The 15,935-nt window shown below is 37.9% G+C and overlaps 1 long non-coding RNA gene across 1 annotated transcript in view; it reads right to left on the bottom strand.

Moving 5' to 3' along the window:
• Positions 1–15,935, bottom strand: part of LOC122688358 — a 40,872-nt gene that overhangs the window by 333 nt on the left and 24,604 nt on the right. Inside the window, exon 2 of the long non-coding RNA XR_006339421.1 lies at positions 403–671. This is a non-coding gene — a long non-coding RNA (uncharacterized LOC122688358). The remainder of the gene's footprint in view (positions 1–402; positions 672–15,935) is intronic.

The following is a 15,935-nucleotide window of genomic DNA, read 5'->3' as shown; positions in this document are numbered from 1 at the left end:
TATGTATGATTCTAAATTGGACAGTTTCAAATGCAAACAAAATAGATTAAGCACATTTGTTAGCAGTGCATTCTACTTAGGTGTCTTTTTCTCCCAGGGGTTGTGTAGCTGCTGTTATTTCTTCTTTGGTTATACTTTGTAGGGCAGTGCCGACTTCTCCAAGGACCACGATTCTGTGATCAGAAGACCCAGACTCTATTATCTGGGCTTTGATTCTGTTCTATGGTCTTTAAGTTACTTTAAGTTACTTGAACACCATTTTGTGGTTGTCAAGAATTGTGAAGGCTGTGAGATTTTACTTACTGATTAGATAACAATAGTTAGCCTGCCATAGTTTCATGAATGTTGGCTGATGACATAAGACATAACTCTTGGGTCAAAGATGAAAGACTTATTACTCACAAGCACAGCAAGCAGCATGGGTAGCATAGGTCAGTTCTTCCTTGTTTTCAAATCCCCGGGAGGCAATGCAGATGAACCCAGATGGATGCCACGCATGTGTGGGTTGCATTTCAGAAAAAGATCTTTGAACTTAGGCAACTTAGATCTTTTATACTGGACAGCAAGCATGTCTGCCCTTTGTTCTGGTAGGAAACACTCTGTCTTCAAAGGCTGTTTGCTATACAAACCTTCTTGAAAAGACATTTTGGAGCAAAGGGCAGTCCGTGTCTCTGCAGAAATGTGATGGACACACAGAAAACAGTGCTGAGCCTGCTGTAGCATTTATAAAGGCTAAAAACTAACATGACCTCAACTCTCAAATAATTCAGTAAAAGAAACCAATTAGCTGGTTTCCGAAACAGAAAACTTCATTTTCCAGAGCTTCTCTTCCTGTGATTATGAAATAGGAATGATATCTGCTCACTCACTGCTTATTTTGAGAAATAAAGGAAAAAGAACAGTCTGACAGATGCTCTGAGTTTCATGATGGACACTCTGAAATAGAAGCGCATCATATGAAAACATTCTGGGTTCTAATCACACTATTATTCTCTGATGCCCTTGAGGGAAGTATGATAAGCATACAGATATTTCACTCTGATAATGTGAAAATATTAATTTGTTCATGCTGAATGTGAATTTAAGCCATTAATTTCATCAAACTATAAAGCTGACTTGTTTAGTTGCTCAGTCATGTCTGATTCTTTGCAACCCCATGGACTATAGCTTGCCAGATTCCACTGTCCATGGGACTTTCCAGGCAAGAATACTGGAGTGGGTTACCATTTCCTCCTCCAAGGGGATCTTCCTGACCCAGAGATCAAACCTGCCTCTTTTGCATCTCCTGCAGTGGTGGGCGGATTCTTTACTACTAAGCCACCTGGGAAGCCATAAAGCTAACTGCCTGTGTGCCTGCTAAGTCGTTTCATTCATGTTAGACTGTTTGCAAACCTAGGGACTGTAGCCCACCAGGTTCTTCTGTCCATGGGATTCTCCAGGCATGAATACTGGACTGGGTTGCCATGCCCTCCTCCAGGGGATCTTCCCAACCTGAGTCTCTTAGGTCTCCTGCATTGGCAGGTGGGTTCTTTACCACTAGCACCACGGGGGAAGCCCATAAAGCTGATTCCTGCTGCTGCTGCTAAGTTGCTTCAGTCATGTCCGACTCTGTGCGACCCCATAGACGGCAGCCCACCAGGCTCCACCATCCCTGGGATTCTCCAGGCAAGAACACTAGAGTGGCTGCCATTTCCTTCTCCAATGCCTGAAAGTGAAAAGTGAAAGTGAAGTCACTCAGTCGTGTCCAACTCTTCGGGACCCCATGGACTGCAGCCCACCAGGCTCCTCTGCCAATGGGATTTTCCAGGCAAGAGTACTGGAGTGGGTTGCCATTGCCTTCTCTAGTAAAGCTGACTAGATGTCCTTAAATGTTCTGTTTTTATTGAAATCACTGTTTAGATTTCTTAAGAAAGCCAACAGATTTGTTGTCTGTAACATTGCTGCATAGCTCAGGAACCTCGGGTTCTCCTTACAACATCTTCTCTACACCCCTATGTCTTTTCCTGAAGACAATGATTCTTTATCACGTATACTCTATATCCCCTACACAAGAAAACCTAGAGCCACACTCTAGACCTAGTTAATCGATACATTTAAGGATAGAGCCTGAAATGTGCTTTTTAAAAGGCCCCAGGTGATTCTGGAAGTCACTAAAGTCTGAGGAACAAACCTTTAAAATAACCACCAATAGAATTTCAGTAATTGTATTCATTTTCTAAATTATAGACTGCAAGATAGATGCATAGGCCAAGAAAGAGAAAATAATTGTTTTTTAATTAAATAGAATGACTTCTAAAGACCAATTATATCTTAATTATATATATGTAAATAGCCTGATTAACAACAATTGGAAAAGGGTTACATAAAGTATTATATGTCCACTCAATGGAATATTTTGCAGTTGTTGCAAATGATCCTTATGAAAACTGATTAAGCAATATAAAAATATCTATGAAAGATATACAAAAATGTACAGTACAAAATTGCATGCACATAACTTCTACAACTAAATATATATATGAGTTTAGGAAAAACTAAGAGAGAAAAGGTCAGAGTTATGGATGAATATGCCACTTTGTCTTTTTTCAAAAATATATTTAATGTATTTTTTCTACAACTTAAGCTAAAGAAATAGATTGTGATAGAGTATGGGAATCCAAATTGCAGCCTCTGATAATTCTATAAAGTAGAATAACAGTGTTATTTTATAAGTATTATGAAATGAGAATAAGTGAAAGTAACTAGTTCTGTATATTTTGATTTCTGATGGGGCCTAGATTTTACATTAATGTATTAAGGTCTTTTCATTTCCATCATCTTCGCCCTAACATCCAAACACTTATCCTTTAAGACTTTTAACTCACTTCTCGAACTAGAAACTAAATACTCTCCCTTTTCTCCTCCCTCCCCCAGTGGCTTCAAGTTCCTGCATCTGTCCACTGTCTCTCAAGGGATAGCACCATGATCTAGCCTCCAAAAAGTACCTACATTTCCCCTCTCTGGAAACCCACAATAGAATTCACAATAAATTTTGCTCTGCAGTGTAAAAGTCACCTGATTGGCCTACGAAAATTAGACATACTTGGGTTTTTTTTTTTTTAGAGATTTTTGGTTCTTCTTAGAGTTTCAGTTTAGGAGGAAAGAATTTTTTCCCTCTACTTACAAGTTGAAAACATGATATTGAGACTCTGAAGATGAAATACCTCTCTTCAACCACCCCCTTTTCTCGTAAGCAGTAAACTAACGTAAATAAAATTAAATCTTGTGTCAGGGATGCCATGACATCCCTGTTCAGGAGGTGCAGCATACAAGAGCTTAGTCAAGAGATTAAGTGGGGGCCAACATGGAGTCAAAACCCTGCTCACAAGATCTTTTCCTTTGTTTAAGGGACTGTACATTCTCTTCAGGGCTTCCCTAGTAGTTCAGACGGTAAAGAATCTGCCTGCAATACAGGAGACCTGGGTTCGATCTCTGACTCAGGAAGATCTCCTGGAGAAGGGATGGGTTACCCACTCCAGTATTCTTTCATGGAGAATTCCATGGACAGAGGAGTCTGGCAGCTACTGTCCATGGGGTCGCAAAGAATCGGACATGACTCAGTGATTAACACTTTCACTTTCACATTCTCCACTGGGAGATGAAATCCTCCTTATGTTTGTTTATTTTTAAAGCTCCTTGATTGCATGGTTTTCACCCCATCAAAATGCCTGCCCAGGAAAGACTTCAATATAGCAGACAACCTGTGAATACAGAAATGTTCCCTTTCTTAGCATTTTTCCCCCACCTGTCCTTTTAACCATAATGGAAAAGAAAGGAACTAGATCAGACCCTCCCAAGACGACTACTGGTGCTCAATTTCTTCAGGGAATACAGACTCCTGAACAGAATATGACTCATGTTTACCTGACTTAACACTAGCATCTGTCCCACTCAAGCACAATTCCAGGGAAGCTCAATAGTAATGATACTGGTGCCCCTAAAAATGCCATAACTCCTTCAGGATATTGAGAACAAAAGGTCAGCTGGCTCTTTGTATCTACAGTAAGTCTTCCCTATCAAATGATACAAACTTTCAGTTATAAAATAGGCAAATACTCAGGATGTAATGTACAATATGATAAATGTAATTACCACTGCAGTATGTTATATGTGAAAGTTTATCCTGAGTTCTCATCATAAGAAAAAATTTTTTACTATTTCTTTAATTTTGCAACTATGTAAGATGTAGATGTTCATTAAATTTATTATGGTAATCATTTTGTGATGTGTGTAAATTAAATCATTTTTCTGTATACCTTAAACTTTTACAGTACTGTATGTCAATTATATCTCAATAAAACTTGAAAAAAATTTTAAGTAAAAAAAGTCCTTTCTCCTTATGTGCTTTAACTTCAGAAATAATGTGTGCATACAAGTGCTTAACACAAAATCCAGAATCATTGTATACCTAATGAGTAACAAATATTTGCATCATTGTTGTCTCTCTCATCTAAATTTTGAGTAAAGAGGAAACCAGTCAAACACTCAATTGTAGGTGGGAAGAACACAAAGTAATGCACTGGGTAAGTTTCAGACTAGTTCCAAAATTGTATTTTCCGCTTAGCTAACCCTTACCCAGATTAATGAATGTTCATATCATGCTTAGTATTGAAACCATAACTTGTGACAGTCATGTGCCCACACAGCTGCCCCAAACCACCACAAAACTGCTTCTACCACCAAACCCATCTTATTGTTATCAATTCTTTAACTGCTGATTTTTTTATAGAACTACTTATTTCTAGCTTTTTCTCTAATTCAACTTTAACAAAAACTACAGCTTTAATTTTAGTTATTTAATAGTGTCCATTTTGTGGTTATTCTCAGAAAATTTTTCCTATGAAGTCATCTTAGTGATTTAAGCAGTCTATTTTTTCATTTATATTTTTAAATTATGAATATGTTAACATTTACAGGAGACTTGGAAAATACAAAACAAAATTACATATAGTTCTGCTATATATTAAAATTAATTTTAAGTAGATAAAGATTTTTAGTTGGAGTTTCAATATCAAACTCAAAAATTAATAGAATAAATATTATTCTATCTAAAAAATAGAATAAATAAATAAATATTCAGAGAAGTAGAAGGATATAGTAGACCTGAAAATCACTGTGAACCAATTCAACATAATTAAGATTTATACAATTCTCACACAGGAAACAAATTCTATTCAAGTTCCCATAGTCTGTAAACTAGGAGACACTGGAACATATCCAAGGACATAAAACAAGATGCAAAAATTTCATGGTCTAAAGGTATTAAAATCATACAGGGTCTGTTCTCTTATCATTGTGGAATTGTGTTAGAAACCAATATCAAAAGATATTTTAAAATAACCCACATATTTTCAAATGCAATGTGACATTTTCAAGCAGTCTTGAACACATCAAATTATACAGAAGAAGCAACACCAGAATTAACCTTTGACAACAGTTTTTATTCAGTTCCAGCCATAATTCAGAAATATGAAGAGTCTTAGAAACCCATAATGTTAACTACTGAGTGTTAAGACTGAATAAATCTCTGAATTAGACTGTTTGAAGTTATGAGTCTATCCCAGTTCCACCTGTATCTAATTCAAATCAAGGTTCAGACACCATGCAGCTCATTGAATTCCCTTGGTGTCTCCAGGCTTGGTCCAATCTGATTCTCCACCTAAAGTGGCAAAGACTGTCAGGCCAGAATTAGTAGGTTATAGGATGTATAGAGAGTCTAAGAGTTAGACTGGCGTTTGCCTCTCATCTCCACAGGGAGAGAAGGAGCATATCATAGAATCAGAATAGATGAAGATTTATCAGAAAGAGAATGATGAGAGATGATGGAAAGTGAGAGGAGCAGATCACAGCTCACTGCCATGATATAAAACACAGCTGGACACACCTACCTAATGTGTGTGTCAGGTGTAACTTGACTATGGATTCTCAAAAAGAAATACTTGTCAGACATCCATCATGTTTGGGAAATAGCTTTATGGATATCAAAATACATGATCTAACAGGCCCTTCTGCCCCCTGGGGAACACAGCATTAATGCTATACAAAGATCACAGGCCCTAGAGACAGACATACCTGGATTCAAATCCTGGTCTGCCATTTACTACGTTCAAGTTACTTGGTCCCTCAGAGCCTATTTTATCCTCTGAAAAACATCTAATTCACAAGGGAGTTGTGAAAATGCAATGAGAAAGCCTAACCCAGCACAGAATAGGCTCCCAATAAAATTTAGCTTCTTATAAAAAAAAAAAAATGTTAGCTTCCTGCTCCTTTCCTTCATAGGAATTTGCCTACTAGGTGTTAAGGTAATAAAAAGAATCTCTGAATTTTCAAGATTAGCCTTTTGTGGAGCGGCTCCACTTCAAGGCAGTCCAATTAACACCCACTCTTCACCTTCACCCATGTGTTCATCAGTCTCAACAGGGTTAATCACTAGAAGGAGGTCACAGAGCAGATTCAGGCCTCCTGATTCTTAATCCCAATTTAACTTCTGAGTATCTGCAGCAGGAAACCTGACGTGCAAAGGCTTTATTTGTAGTTTTTAAAAAATAAATGGCTCTTCAAATTCATGCTCCTCCTGCCCCATCCTTCTAGGTTCTAACACAATAAAAAGATATTTCTAATTAAATGTTTACAATTATTTTTATATTAATTTATGTCACATATATTTATGCTATAGGAGAACTGCTTTTTATGAAGTAAAAATACTTATTATTATTTTTCCCCTGCAGGGTTTTCTTTTAAAGGTCTTTAAAGAAATAAAATATCAAGACTTTGCAATGCTGTTTGCACAGAACAATCAACTGGGGACATTTTAAAAATAATGACACTTGGGACAGACCTTAGACCAATTAAATCAGTGTCTCTTGGGGTGGTGCCAGGCATTGGAGGGTTTCTAAGTTCCCCCAGATGATTGTAATGAGCAGCCTGAGGGAAGTAGAATGGCAAAGCCATGACTAGTTCTCTCCTCTTTGTTTATTATACCTCTCCCCGCTGATTAATCTCTGAGTCCCGACTTCAGCCAAGGTTCTGGATGGGATTTTAGAAGAGCCACATCATCCCTTTCCAGGAAAGAGCCCAGTGAGTCTGCACTCACTTCCCAAGCTCAGCCCCGAAGCATTTCCTATGACACAGCTGTTCCTTTCAACCCTCCTAATGACTTGGCTTGGTTCTACGTCCCCACTGCACTGGGCTCCTCTTTTAAACTTGTGCTAAAAATGCCTCCATCCTGTGGTCATGAGAGATTTTGTTCTGTCTGCTAGTCCTTCAGGTTCAGGTTTCCTTGACAGAGCAAGAATCACCTGGGGATCTCGTCAGAATGCAGAAGCAGGGCCCACAAATTCTGCATGTCTAAAAGCCTGATGGTGCCGCTGCTGCTGCTGGTCCATCAACCATATGTAGGTAGCAAGGACATGGATGGTCTCTTCATCCTTAAATTCTAAGGAAGAATCAATTCTGTTATTTCAAGGCCTTTTTTTCTCTTGTGGAACATTCTTTGCTACTTCCAGTATATTTCATGTTGAGCATTTAAAGCACAATTAAAGCATCGCTTCCACACAAAAACACGATCCATTTTGTGAAAACCCACTTTTATATTCAGTTCACAGGAAGTACCATGGTAAAAAGAAAGAATTTTTCTGTGTAAATTAACTGAAAGCTACAATTAGGAGCAGTATATCCAATGAAGATATCAACCCAAGTTGGTAAACAAACACCAGCATATCGCTTCTGGAGCCCTTGGCAGGTATCAGTGACCATTCATAATATTCTTTCTCTCTGAGCACAAACTTAGCCTTAGACTCCTTCCCAACACAGTATCCAATATCCAATATTTGCATCCCTGACATGGGTATGATGAGAAACAACTCTAAGAAGAGCATTTCCCAAAGAGAGTAGAATTTTATTTATTCTGGCCAAACAATAACATTTCTTGGTGACACCAACCTGACAGTGAAAATAAATTAGTATGTTCAAATGGTCACACACTTAAGATAACATTATATATATTTTATCCATAACTATGTAATTGTATTTGTGCTTTATCAATACTTCTAAAATCCTTGATTTGAGTCTTCCTGATCTACTATCAACAACAAACAGAAATAGTTTTAAATGGTACTCTAAAATAGCTTTGATAGAAAACCCATAGAAAACATTTAGGACATTTGTTCCACACCCCACTTGCTACCATGCAAAGAATATGGTCTCTCCATGACTACATCTCCTGGTTCCTTGTCAATTGGTGTATATCTGGAAAGCATGTGGCTTAAATCAGAACTCCCAAAACGTTTGGATTTTATGCACTAGTAATATTTTCAAAAAATATTTTGGGGACCAATATAAAGCTGTTCATCTTTAATTTACTAAGCAAAGATATAAAACAAATAATGACCATACACTAACACTGCTGTTTTATTTTTTAAAAGCACACATTAATACCAAAAAAATTAAGTAGGAGGGAACAACTCTCAGAATAAAAGGTGGTTCTTTAAAGTGAATAAAGTTAGCTTTAGGAAAAAAATCACTACATTATCTTCCTCATCACATGGCCTGTTAAAAGCTTTATCATAGACAGTAGATTATATACTGTCCTTTGGGCACTATGGATTTAAGTAACTAGAACTCTGGGTAGCAGGTAATGTTTTCCTCATCAACAATAAGAACTAGGGTCTTTCTTTGCTCAGGGAATTGGCTCTATTTGAACCAGACTTGGAAATCAGTGCCTGCCTAAATCCGCCCTGTGCATATCATGGTGTTGTGCCCTGTATGGAGGACACCCAGCTGTCCCTGTAGGGCCAGCTCCTGTATCCATCTGCTCCATCTCAGCTTCTTTCCCTCATCTGCTTGTCCATAGTGATAAATTCTATCATGTATACATATGGCAATCCTCTCTCCAACCTACTGAGGAAAAGGCCAGGTTATGGACAAAATGAGCTTTCCCTTTCTTCATTTATCCTAGAATATGAACCTCTGATTTCTAGCAAGTCACCATAAACTATTTTACACTATGTGGGTTGCTTTTATGAACCCACTTATGAGGCAGCCCACACAGTATTAAGTACTTAGAAGAGGAACAAGTTTCTGATTCTCTGTCAGATTTTAATCCTGCCATTGGTTTTAAGAAGCTGCATTGGCTTTGAAAAGAAGGCAAAACAATTCTGTTTTCTCCCAGTCTTAAGCTGGCCTCAATGACAGAAAAGATGAAATCAAAGAAAAAAAATTGGAGGGATTAGAGAAATAATAACTTTTGAACTCTTTACTAGCAGGTAGGCTGTGAAAGCAGTGGCAGGATTTCAAGCAAGGGAAAGGCAGGAATCAGGCCAAGACTGTAACACCAAGATTGGAAGTACGATATTGGAATCAAGAGTAAAGCAGAAATAGCACAGGCCACGGCTGTGAGTCTTGATCGTGCCAAAACTAGGAACACAATAGATCAGCATTAGATCATTATTTGAGACTCAGGAACATAAAAGGCCAGAGGCAGGAGAATGCTTAGTGAAGCCCCTGATTCAGGCTTTCTGGAAAAGAAGATCTAAGAGACCTTAAATAGACCTCTTGGAAATCTGCTCCTCTGTTGGATCTAGCCTAAAAAAATAACTCTCATTTGAACAGTCTATTCATTGCCTGTTTGTGGAAACTACCCTGAAAGAATGATGAAAGCCTCTGAGGTAGATTCTACACACCAAACTGGTTCGGTCATATTGACTAAAGCAATACTTTAAATAGGTCTGTAAATCAAGCCATTGTGTTCTGTTGATAGATACAGCCTGAATCTACACTTTGTGTTAAAATTGTCTCAATAATAAAATTACTGATGTGTGTAGCAGTATAAGTAGACCTGTCCTGTTGCCTCTGGTTTTCTTCTGAAGTCCCAGAGCAGAGAACAATGTTAAGAGCTCAGATCATAAATTTGCTCAGAAGTCACTCAAAAAAGCTAATCCAGAAACTCAACTTTAAAAATAAAAGGCAGTAAGGTGATGAATCCTGACAAGATTATAGTTGGCATGGGGGTGGGATGGGGGTTGGGGAATGTGGGGGAAGGAATTGTTCAGAGAGTAATCATTTACTGAAAAATTTCAAAAGGAAATGATAACAAAAAGACAAAGGATAAATACTGGTGTGCATTTAGAAAGAAGGGAACACTTTTGCAATATTAGTGGAATTGTAAATTGGCACAGCCACCATGGAAAACAGTATGGAGGTTCATAAAAAAATTAAAAATAGAGCTACTGTATGATCCAGCAATTCTACTTCTGGGAATATACCTAAAGGAAATGAAAACACTAACTCAAAACTATATCTGCATCACCATATTCATAGTAGTATTATTTATAATAGCCAAGACACAGAAGCCACCTAAGTGTCCATCTATGGATGAATAAAGAAGTTGTGAGATACATGCATATATATATATATATATATATATATATATATATATATGAATATTATTCACCCATACAAAAGCACAAGGAAATCCTACCATTTGTTGCCATCCATAAGCATGGATAGACCTTGAAGTCATTATACTTGGTGAAATAAGACAAAGAAGGAATAAGATCTCACTTACATGTGGAATCTAATATAAAACAAAGAAACAAACCAACTCACCAAATTCATTGAAAAAGAAATTAGGTTTGTGGTTACCAGAGATAGAGTGTGGGAGGAAAAGGAGTTCAAGGAAGGTGGTCAGAAGATACAAACTTCCAGTTATAAATAAGTGCTAGAGATGTAATGTCCAACATGATGACCATAGTTAACTCTGCTACATGACATCTAGGAAAGTGAGGAGAATAGATCCTAAGAGTTATAATCACAAGGAATTTTTTACCTTTTATTTTTGTTGTGTCTATAAGAAATGATGGATGCTAACTAAACCTAGTATGGTAATTATTTCACAATATTTGTAAATCAAACCATTATACCATACACCTTAAATGTAAACAGTGATGTATGCCCATTATTTCTCAGTGAACTTATGGGGGAAAAGGGAAATAATGGTTGAGATACAGAGCTTCAATTAGTCTCCTCAGATTTTGATAGGATTTATCACCTTAATATTTAATGGGTGGACTTAAATCCTTGCTAATTTATCATGGCATCCAGTCCCATCACTTCATAGCAAATATATGGGGAAACAATGGAAACAGTGACAGACTCTATTTTCTTGGGCTCCAAAATCACTGCAGATGGTGATGGCAGCCATGAAATTGAAAGATGCTTACCCCTTGGAAGAAAAGCTAAGACCAACCGAGACAGCATACTAAAAAGCAGAGATATTACTTTGCCAACAAAGGTCCATCTAGTCAAAGCTATGGTTTTTCCAGTAGTATGTATGGATGTGAGAGTTGAACTATAAAGAAAGCTGAGTGCTGAAGAATTGATGTTTTTGAACTGTGGTGTTGGAGAAGACTCTTGAGAGTCCCTTGGACTGCAAGGAGATCCAACCAGTCAATCCTAAAGGAAATCAGTTCTGAATATTCACTGAAAGGACTGATGATGAAGCTGAAACTCCAATACTTTGGCCACCTGATGCAAAGAACTGACTCATCTGAAAAGACCCTGATGCTGGAAAAGACTGAAGACAGGAGAAGAAGGAGATGACAGAGGATGAGATGGTTGGATGGCATCACTGACTTGATGGACATGAGTTTGAGTAAGCTCCAGGAGTTGGTGATGGACAGGGAAGCCTTGCATGCTGCAGTCCATGGGGTTGCAAAGAGTTGGACATGACTGAGTGACTGAACTGAACTGAATTTATCTCCACACAGAGGCTCGATTGCCCCTGAATATCAACTTCCATAAAACTGAACATCTCCTCACCACCATAGTCCCATTCTCTCTACATCCTTCATCTAGGTCCTAGGGTGACTACAAAGTTTCAGTGAAATGAGAGATTTGCATACAGTATCTAGAATGTTGTCTGGCACAGCAGTTTCTCTCAGTCACAGGCATTATCAACTTTCCAGTCATCTACTTACAGATCCAGTAGCATCGTCAACAACTGCTTTTCCTTGGTTTTCCACAATCAGTCCCCACATTCGGCCAATTTTACAGTCAAAGCATCATTCCTAACTGACTTCCTTACCTCTGGCCTTCTTCTCTTCATTAGATTATAATGTTTTATACCTCTCTGCATCCCACAAACTAGTACAAAATAACTTCTACTCAGAGCTTTCAGCCATTAAATAACCATTTCCTCTGAAGATTCAGAAGAGAATGGTATATAAAAAAGATGTCTCCTCTAGATGACAGAAATTTTTAAAACATAATGGGAAATCCCAACAAATAAATATCCAAGGTACATTTAGCCTCAGAAATTTACAAGACTCCAAAGCTATTCTAGCTGTGGTTCCACCTGTTTCCAGAGCATGACCCCCTAACTCTGGCAAGGAGCACTCGACTGGGAATAAACCTTGCCCAGTATTCCCGTGCCTGCTGGGTTACCGGTTGGGTGAAAACTGGTTCTTGTGCAGGCAGCTTCCCTGACAAGCCCCCACTTCATTCCAACCACTTTCATTCAAAGCTACAAACCCAATCCCCATGGAAACGTTCTCTGCTTTTAGAGGAGACTCAGGTTGTGCACCTAAACTAAGTGAATTTTCCACTTATTCTGATTATTATAGATTCTCTTCTCAAGAAAGAGTATGTCATATGGTAGAAAGAGCTGGGATCCAGAATCAGACAGGCCTCAATTCAAACCCTGGTTCTACTTGGTAATTGTGTGACCTTGCCATTTCTGTTTTTTCACCTGCAGAATGAGAACAAAATCTACTTAATAGTGTGGCTGAGATGAGTCAATTCCAGAAAAGAGGGAATGTCCAAAGCCTTTAAGTCTCTTTTTTCTGTGAATAAGAGTCTTGTTACTATAGGAAGTTTTTCTTAACATGTAATGCCAATAGGAAATTCTTCCTTTGGATATATCATTAACTCAAATGTATAATTAACCTCATAGGACTTTTGGGTACTGTGAGGGTACAAATTATGTGCAAATCATGGCTTCCACTCTCAAAATACATGGAATAATTCTAGAACAGTAAAAGAATATATAAGATATAGCTAAACTGTGTGTTTCAGAATTTCAGTGCTTAGAAAAGTTCCAGAGACAGGAAAGTCTCCCTAATGATAGGGGAAAGTTTCAGCATAGGGAAAACAAAAAAGATTTCTAATTCAAGAACAGAATGTTCACAATGAATGTGTCATTAAATACTAAATTAACTATGTTTGTTTCAAGTTGGATAACTTCATTTTTCTTCTCAAGAATCCCCACCTCAGCCTTGCACACTGGGTAAGAGCCCATCTCTGCAGCCCACCTGCACTCAACCATCCTTGTTCACATTTTCACTCCCCACCTTTACCTGTGCTCCACCGTCTTTGCTTCTTAATTTTCTCCTATGTCCTATCCCCTCATAAACAAGTTCTATGTTAGAAGTTTCAATGATGACAAGAAACAGAATGATAAAATATTGATGTGTTAGAGCCAGATGTCATTTTAGACATCATAGATCACCCTTCCCTTCATCCACTGTATGCAAAGGACTTTCCATCTTCCACTACGGTTCAGTTATTCATTATTTCACTTCAAAGATATCTAAGCCACCCTACCATATACAACATTCCCAGTAACTGTATTCACTGCTAAATCCCATTTGTCCTTAAGAATTTATCTCCTGCTCCTTCTCTATGTCATCAGGTTAGACAAAACTGAGAAATGGATAAAACTCTTTGGTACTCCTAACCTCTTCATTCTTAGCCCACATTCCTCTTCATTGACCACCCCCATCCTAGTTCCTCAAAAATTTCTCATTTCCCTTATCAATAGTCATCATTAGAGTCTTCAGTTACCCCAAGGTTTAATGGCCCATAACAGTATAATGGTTCTCCTTTATGAACTACATTTTAATTGGGGTAAAAGATTTCTTTTACAAGTAAAGGTCTAGCCTATTTTGGACACCAGTAAAGGAGAATTTGGGGAGCCCCAAGGCTTCAGTGGGGAGCTGAGAAAACATTTTAGAGCTAAAACTTGTTATATTTATCTTCAAGTAATATAGATAATATAGTTCAATAAAAGCTACTGTTGAACATTGTCATAACAGGCTAAAATGAAAACAAATCCCCTACATTCAAAAGTTTCCAGCTGAAACTGTATATTTCCTCCCAGTTCCAAAACCACTCTTTGTTGTATGCCCTATTAAATGGAGTTGAAATGTTGGAATATTTCTTCTTTCAATAAGCGTGATGTCAAGCTTTGTCAGTGTAGAGAACTGGAGAGACACTATGAGAAGAACAGGGCTTCTCCTACTGATTCTGGTACTTTCCACTTGCTTCTTCCTGTTCCCAGCTCATTGCTGCCAGCTTCAGGTTTGACGTTCAACCAGTGGCACTCATCTCCATCAAGTTACTCTGGCACATGTACAGACAGCTTCTCATCAAGTTTCAGCTGCATCCTGATTGACAGCTTCTTAATGAGTCTCATAGGCATCCCAGAAATCATCTGCAGAAGCCCATCCCAGAAGCCCATCTGCGCTTTGGAGGAGTGGTTCCTGCTTGTCCAGTATTCATAGATCAATCCTAATCTGGGCAACTGGATTGCAAAATTCTCTGCAATCCAGTGGTCCACAGCCATACCTTTTCCAATGTGGCCTTAATCTCAGCCTTGGGGAAGAGGAATATTTTCCACATTTGCTCCCTCTTTGGATACCCTCCATGAACCCTAGGCTATTCTTTTGAGTTATCTTTACCCTTTATAAATCACCATCTGTTACAATTGCTAATTCTTTATATAAAATTTTTCCTGTTTAAATTACTCTGTGGTATCTGTTTCCTCTATTGGCTTCTCACTGATATAAGAAGGGGGAGGAAAAAAAATCTTCATTTCTGAAGAATAAACTATCAAAGCATTTGTTTAAAAACTCAAAGAATGCAAAGAATCAGACAGTTTGACTTTCTGCCACAGCAATCTGTTGCAAATGAACATAATACCTTGATTATAATAAATGAGACAGAAAAAAAAACAATGAACATTCAATTCTTAGAAAAAAACTCTCATATTAAGCCTGCAATAAAACAAAGCAAAATAAACAAACAAAATTAAAAATTCAAACCTAAATACACAAGGGCCCTAATCAATTGTCAAGTTTCAGTATTGTTGTGCCCAAATGATCATGTCCTGTACTTATTTTTAAAAATCATCTGAGGGATCAAGGAAAAGGAAGCCAAACTAGTTAGACTTTTATATTTGTTTTCTGCAAAAATATTAGTACAAAACACGCCACAAACAGATCTGCTGGAAACATAAGGCCTACAGTCATGATACTTTGTACATGGTGTTCAGAGTTTCACTCTGACTCGTGAGATTCATGACTGTCTCACGGAGTTATTATAAAGATCAGTACCTAGGACAGTGCTTGCCGCATAGCAACTTCTCCAAAAGTCTTTTTTTTTTTTTGATGGCTATTGCTGTTACTCATGATTTCTTTTTTTACTTCAATGAGTATCATAGCAAGAAGATTTTGGTTACCAGTAACAGAAAAGCCAACTCAAATTAGCTTAAACAATTTTTAAAAGTGCTACATAATAGGGAAGTCAAGAGATAAAGGAAAGTAAACTCTGTATTCCAGACCAGAGCTCTGGAACTCACTCAGATTAGATTGACTTGAGTCACTTAATAGCTCTCACCAATAGATCTGCTCACCACAATAGCAAAGTTCAGGGAAATGTTATATGCTGACTGATTTAAGACAATCCTAGTTTACCCATATCCACGGGGTCTCTAAGAGTTGGACTCTACTGAGCGGCTTCACTTTCACTTTTCACTTTCTTGCATTAGAGAAGGAACTGGCAACCCACTCCAGTGTTTTTGCCTGGAGAATCCCAGAGACAGGGGAGCCGGGTGGGCTGCC

Source organism: Cervus elaphus, chromosome 33, assembly GCF_910594005.1.
Source record: "Cervus elaphus chromosome 33, mCerEla1.1, whole genome shotgun sequence".
Classification (NCBI taxonomy): Eukaryota; Metazoa; Chordata; class Mammalia; order Artiodactyla; family Cervidae; genus Cervus; species Cervus elaphus.
This window is presented reverse-complemented; position numbering and strand designations above follow the sequence as displayed.